Consider the following 6,768-nt stretch of genomic DNA (forward strand, 5'->3'; position numbering starts at 1 on the left):
TAACTCAAAAACATTAACATATTGAATAATCTATGGACATTTATACTAGTAATTGACACTTCGGTATCATTCACAAAAATTTTAGAAAGCTAAATTTTCCATCCACATTAGACTCATCAGTCTTTACAAATAATCTTGTTCAATCATTCACAAAAAATGTCGATGTTGATCAGACTAATTATTAACCAAACAAGAACAATAGTGTAAATAAAAGACAACAAATAATTAGTGTTATCAACTACATAGACAACAAATAATCCGAGTCAATCATTTGTGTAATAATCCGAGTCAATCATTTGTGTAGGATCATAAAGATCAAAGTCAGAATCAAAGTCCAAGTCCAAGTCTTCATTTAAGATTGAGCCTATTGAGCTTAAATTGGTAAGATGTAAAGCATAACTGCCATCTTGGCTTTGGTCAACCAACCCCTGAAACGGCACAATATTACTTGTTTGCCTAGGACTAATCATCTCACCAGATGAAGAGGATATTTAAAAGGACTGACTTGCTGGGTTGCCTTAGACCTGATTCTTTTCAGTCGAAGTCTTTATTTCTGCAGCAATTAAAAAACAAATAAAGTTCTATAAATGAAAAACTATGGTTTTATGAAATTAAAGCAGAAAGGAAAAGAAAAAAATACCTGCAGATGGCTGGCCACATGCGCCCTAGTAAGATGCTTCTCAGCCTTCATCAATTGAAGAATTTTTCTAGGTACAACCTCTGCAATCAAAAGAACATAGAAATGTGTCAGACTTCATTAACAATAATGCCATGACATCTACTCCAGTGCACTACAGATTAGGAAGAGTATTTGAGAAAGCATTCAAAATAATGTTGAACAAAAAAATACAGCAATTGGAAAAATACAGCAAACATATACTTTTGCAATACAAAAAAAAAACCCAGAGTTTTCACAGGAATGGAAAAAGGCATCATTGTTCCATTTTTGGCAGCGAATGGAAGACACAGTTGGGACCAATTGGGCAGCTTCCAGCTCTCATGAGACCAAATTAATCATGATCGAATTAAGGAAAATTTGAATTTTGATTTGTTCAGTTTTCGAGAGATGCCAAATAAGTATATTAGCTTACTCCAAGGAAAGGATTACTGAAATAGAGGAATACATGGGCAGTGGATTTGTTTTGTTATTTGGAAATGCACACTGGTATTAACAACGGAGAAGCCATTTTTTATTTTGGTGCAGATTCCAATATTATGACAGAAATTATATATCCAAGTGGGGCTGAGACAGATGTTCGAAGAATTATGGTTGGATTCTGGGCAGTGGATGTGAAGACACTTGTGGAAATAAAGTTTGCAAAGAGAGGTGATGGAACTAGTTTTCACATTGTAATATTATTAGGATTTGATTGCTATTTCTACACAAAAATATAATAAAAGTATTGCTAAAATAAAGCAGAAACATCAATTGATTGACCAATTGTAGCAATTAATAACAATTAAGATAACAACTACTTTGCATTGTAGAGAAAGAGTGAATAACTTACTGTCAACACCCAAGTCATTAACAGCGGCCACAAAACACCGACCGATGTAGCTCTTCGGTCCAAACAACCCGAGACTGCTTTTGGGTTGATCGGTCCTCTTGGTTAAGACCTTTTCTCAAGTTCTACATGAACTTCATCCTCATCTTCTTCCATCTTCTCAGCTTTTTCATCATCTTTATCCTCATCTTCTTCCATCTTCTCAGCTTCATCCTTATCTTCATCTTCTTCCATCTTCTCAGCTTCATCCTCATTTTCATCCTCATCTTCTTTCATCTTCTCAGCTTTTTCATCATCTTCATCTTCTTCCATCTCCTCAGCTTCATCCTCATCATCTTCCATCTTTTCAGCTTTTTCATCATCTTCAACATGATGAAAAACCAACATGTTATCATTCCAATCGAAACCAACATCTAAATATTGCGAAAAAAAAACGAAAGAAAGAAAGAAAGAACCATTAATATTTAAAAAATAAATAAAATGGAAATCCCACATATCTAAATATATCCAATGTTAGTTTTGTTAAATAAAACACCAACTGAAAAAACTAACAAACTCAACTAGACAAAATCAAAAAACAAAAAAACCAGTTAATAGTCCAGTAATAAGATGTCTGGGCAGACAGAAACAAAAGCACACAATCGAACATCCACTGTATTATCAAGAAAAAAAAGAAACGAAATCGAAAGAAAAGAAAAGCAAGAACATAATGGAAAAGCCACACCCTCAATGTTGCCAGAATAATAAAGAAAAAGAAAGAAAGAAACATATATTTCATATGGTATTGACAAAAGACAAGCCACACCCTCAATCTCTATTTTCAAGAAAGAAAAAAAAAAGGAAAGGAAAGAACACAGTCGAATATCAGCAAGAAACCCACATACTCAATCTTTTCAAGCAAGAAATATTAGCATATAATCAAACATTTTCAAGAAAAAAAGAAAAGAAAAGAAAAGAAAGGGCAGAAGTACCATACCTAGGTATTGACACCTTTGTAGGAGTGTTGCCAAACAATACAGGCTGGTTGGGTCATCATCTCCCATTGCATCCCATCTCCCATATTCATCCTCATCTTCTTCCATCATCTCAGCTTCATCCTCATCTTCATCCTCTTCCATCTTCTCATCTTCATCCTCATCTACTTGCATCCCATCTCCCATTGCATCCCATCTCCCACATTCATCCTCATCTTCTTCCATCATCTCAGCTTCATCCTCATCTTCATCCTCTTCCATCTTCTCAGCTTCATCCTCATCTTCATCCTCTTCTACTTGCATCCCATCTCCCATTGCATCCCATCTCCCATATTCATCCTCATCTTCTTCCATCATCTCAGCTTCATCCTCATCTTCATCCTCTTCCATCTTCTCAGCTTTTTCATCATCTTCAACATGATGAAAAACCAACATGTTATCATTCCAATCGAAACCATAGATATTTAAAAAATAAATAAAATAGAAAACCCACATATCTAAATATATCCAATGTTAGTTTTGTTAAATAAAACACCAACTGAAAAAATTAACAAACTCAACTAGACAAAATCAAATTTACAAAATTAAAAAACAAAAAAACCAGTTAATAGTCCAGTAATATGATGTCTGGGCAGACAGAAACAAAAGCATACAATCGAACATCCACAGTTATCAAGAAAAAAAAAGAAACGCAATCAAAAGAAAAGAAAAGCAAGAACATAATGGAAAAGCCACACCCTCAATATTGCCAGAATAATAAAGAAAAAGAAAGAAAGAAACATATATTTCATATGGTATTGACAAGCAACTGTTGACAGGCCACACCCTCAATCTACTATTTTCAAGAAAAAAAAAGAAACATACTGTATTTTCAAGAAAAGAAAAAAGAAAAGAAAAACGAAATCAAAAGAAAAGAAAAGCAAGAACATAATGGAAAAGCCACACCCTCAATATTGCCAGAATAATAAAGAAAAGAAAGAAAGAAACATATATATTTCGTATGGTATTGACAAGCAATTGTTGACAAGCCACACCCTCAATCTTCTATTTTCAAGAAAAAAAAAGAAACATACTGTATTTTCAAGAAAAGAAAAAAGAAAAGAAAAAAGAACAGAGTCGAATATCAGCAAGAAATATCAGCAAGAATATGATGTCTAGGCAGACAGAAACAAAAGCATACAATCGAACATCCACAGTTATCAAGAAAAAAGAAGAAACAAAATAAAAGAAAAGAAAAGCAAGAACATAATGGAAAAGCCACACCCTCAATATTGCCAGAATAATAAAGAAAAAGAAAGAAAGAAACATATATATTTCGTATGGTATTGACAAGCAACTGTTGACAAGCCACACCCTCAATCTTCTATTTTCAAGAAAAAAAAAGAAACATACTATATTTTCAAGAAAAGAAAAAAGAAAAGAAAAACGAAATCAAAAGAAAAGAAAAGCAAGAAAATAATGGAAAAGCCACACCCTCAATATTGCCAGAATAATAAAGAAAAAGAAAGAAAGAAACATATATATTTCATATGGTATTGACAAGCAACTGTTGACAAGCCACACCCTCAATCTTCTATTTTCAAGAAAAAAAAAGAAACATACTGTATTTTCAAGAAAAGAAAAAAGAAAAGAAAAAAGAACACAGTCGAATATCAGCAAGAAATATCAGCAAGAAACCCACATACTCAATCTTTTCAAGCAAGAAATATCAGCACATAATCAAACATTTTCAAGAAAAAAAGAAAAGAAAAGAGAAGAAAAGAAAGGGCAGAAGTAACATACCTAGGTATTGACACCTTTGTAGGAGTGTTGCCAAACAATACAGGCTGGTTGGGTCATCATCTACTTGCATCCCATCTCCCATATTCACCAATTCCATTGTCTTGATAAAAAAATCCAAGAACAAGAGAAAGAAACAAGCAAGAACAAGAGAAAGAAACTAGGAAACCCAAAGAAACCAAGAAAACTTTAAGAAGGAGTGAAAACAGAGAAAGAAACCCTAAGAAAACCTTAAGAAAACAGAGAAAGAAACCCTAAGAAAACCTTAAGAAGAGTGAAAAGAGAGAAAGAAAATTTTTAATTTATATTTTTTGGCGGCAAAACTATGATGACCGTTGTATTCTCTTAACTCTTAACTCGTAAGTTATTTCCGTCCCTCTGAAGTTCTAATTTAGCTACTCTTAAAATTTATTATATTTACTAATTTATATTAGCTAATGTATATACATATTAAAAAATATATGCGTGGATGGACAGCTGAGAAATATATATTCTAATTTTAAGGAAATAAAATTCATTTTAATTATTAAAAATATGAGACATGATTGGGTTGAGAAAAAATTCATCACAATATATATATATATATATATAATTCATTATAGTTTGACTAATTACTTTGATTAATTTAAAAAAAAAAAACCGCGATTCACACTAAAATAAATATAATCATAATAATATTTATTAAAAAAATGGCTTTACTAAATGCTAACATCTTTTAAACAAGAGTAACAGAAGAAAGCTTGAGAAGAAGCATTTACAAAGACCTTAATCTAGATGACTTTAAAGAAACTTTGGTTATTGATACCACCATTTAGAAAAAATTCAACAGACGCTAAAACGATGATTAAAATGCAATGAACATTATTTACCCCCCCCCCCCCCCCCCAAAAAAAAACAGAAATGCAAAGAAGATTGAGAGAAGACAATCTTAGAGTTCTATTGGTTGTGTCCCCACAATCACAACATAATACAGAATGAAGAAGAGGTACTTACTTTCCAGAGAGGTGACTACTTCAGTTGTTTGATGAAATACTTCTGAGGGATCTACACCACAGAACACTGGCAGGACCTTGGTATATTTGGTTCTGCTCCGCTCCATTATTACCTCCTTAAAACATTTCCAGAGAAAATAGTGTTTACTATTTTCTCTGGAAATGTTTTGAGAAAAAAATAACATAAACACTATTTTGAAACGCCTCATCATTATCATGTAAAAAAACACTAGTTGTTTGTTGGGTGCACATGCAAAGAAGAGAGTGGTTCTGATCTGTAATATAATGGGGTAGGTGGTGGCAGTTTCGGTGAACTGAAGACAATGGATCTATGGAAGTGAAATGAGAGTCTAAAGATAATGTAAAGTGAGAGAGAATGGACAGATCGTAGTAATAAGTTTTTGAGAAAGGTGAAAGAGAGAGACACGTAGAGATAGAAAGGTAGGAAGCGGAAAAGCTCAAGAGAGAAGAGTGGACGCAAAAAAATAAAAGCAATATCTCTTGTCAAATCACAACTTTCACATTAGGTGAAATGAGGACTGACAAAAGCAATTAATGGCTCTGATCTCTGATCAACAGAACAGTAGTATCTCTCTCCTATTCCCCAAATAAACTTTAATCTCATACTACCATCCTTATAAACAAGAGAATACATCGATATCAGGAGCAAGGGACTCTCTCTGTAGGGAAAAAGCGAAAGACTATGCATGACACCAGAGATTATAAACTACAGAATAGGTGAATGAATGATACAGGGCTACACAGCACAGCTAGATAGTTTTAATATAATAATCAATGGAGTCATAGCAGCAGGGATTTTAACTACAATTGTTTAAAATTAAAAAAAAATGATATACTATTTAATATGTTTAGAATTTAAAAATAATAATAATAATATTCTTCATCTTCAATCTTTATTAATAATTTGATAATATCACACTATCATTTTTGGAAAGAAAAAAGATTCAAAATTCCATAAGAAGCCAAGTTTTTGAGAAAGGTGAAAGAGAGAGACACGTATAGAAAGGTAGGAAGTGGAAAAGCCTAGGAGAGATGCAAGGAACCAAATAAAGCTCTCTTGTCAAATCACAAATTAGGTGCTCTGAGGATCTGACTCTAACTCTGATCTCTGATCAACAGAACAGTAGTCTAGCATCTCTCCTATTCCCCAAATAAAGTAACACAAACAGCGCAATTAAACTTCAACCTTATTAAGAAATTGTTCAAATTCATTTATTTATTTATTTTCTTCTCTTTAAATTAATCACACACTAAACTTAAACAACTATTAATTAACCTCCTCTTATATACATGCATGTTTTTAAAAGCAGAGGCAAAAAGTAATCATACTGAGTGAACCGAAACAGAGCTTCTAAGATTCATTCAGTTATATATAAGAAACTTAACACTACAAACAAAAGTAATAATACAGACAGATACAATGAATGAACCATCATAGAGCACAAACAAATATACATACATGACACGTATAGTATTAATAATGAGGATTTAAGAAAA

The sequence above is a fragment of the Gastrolobium bilobum genome, unplaced genomic scaffold (genome assembly GCF_033153095.1).
Source record: "Gastrolobium bilobum isolate Gb01-03AN ecotype WA unplaced genomic scaffold, APGP_CSIRO_Gbil_v1 utg57348, whole genome shotgun sequence".
In the NCBI taxonomy this organism is placed as follows: Eukaryota; Viridiplantae; Streptophyta; class Magnoliopsida; order Fabales; family Fabaceae; genus Gastrolobium; species Gastrolobium bilobum.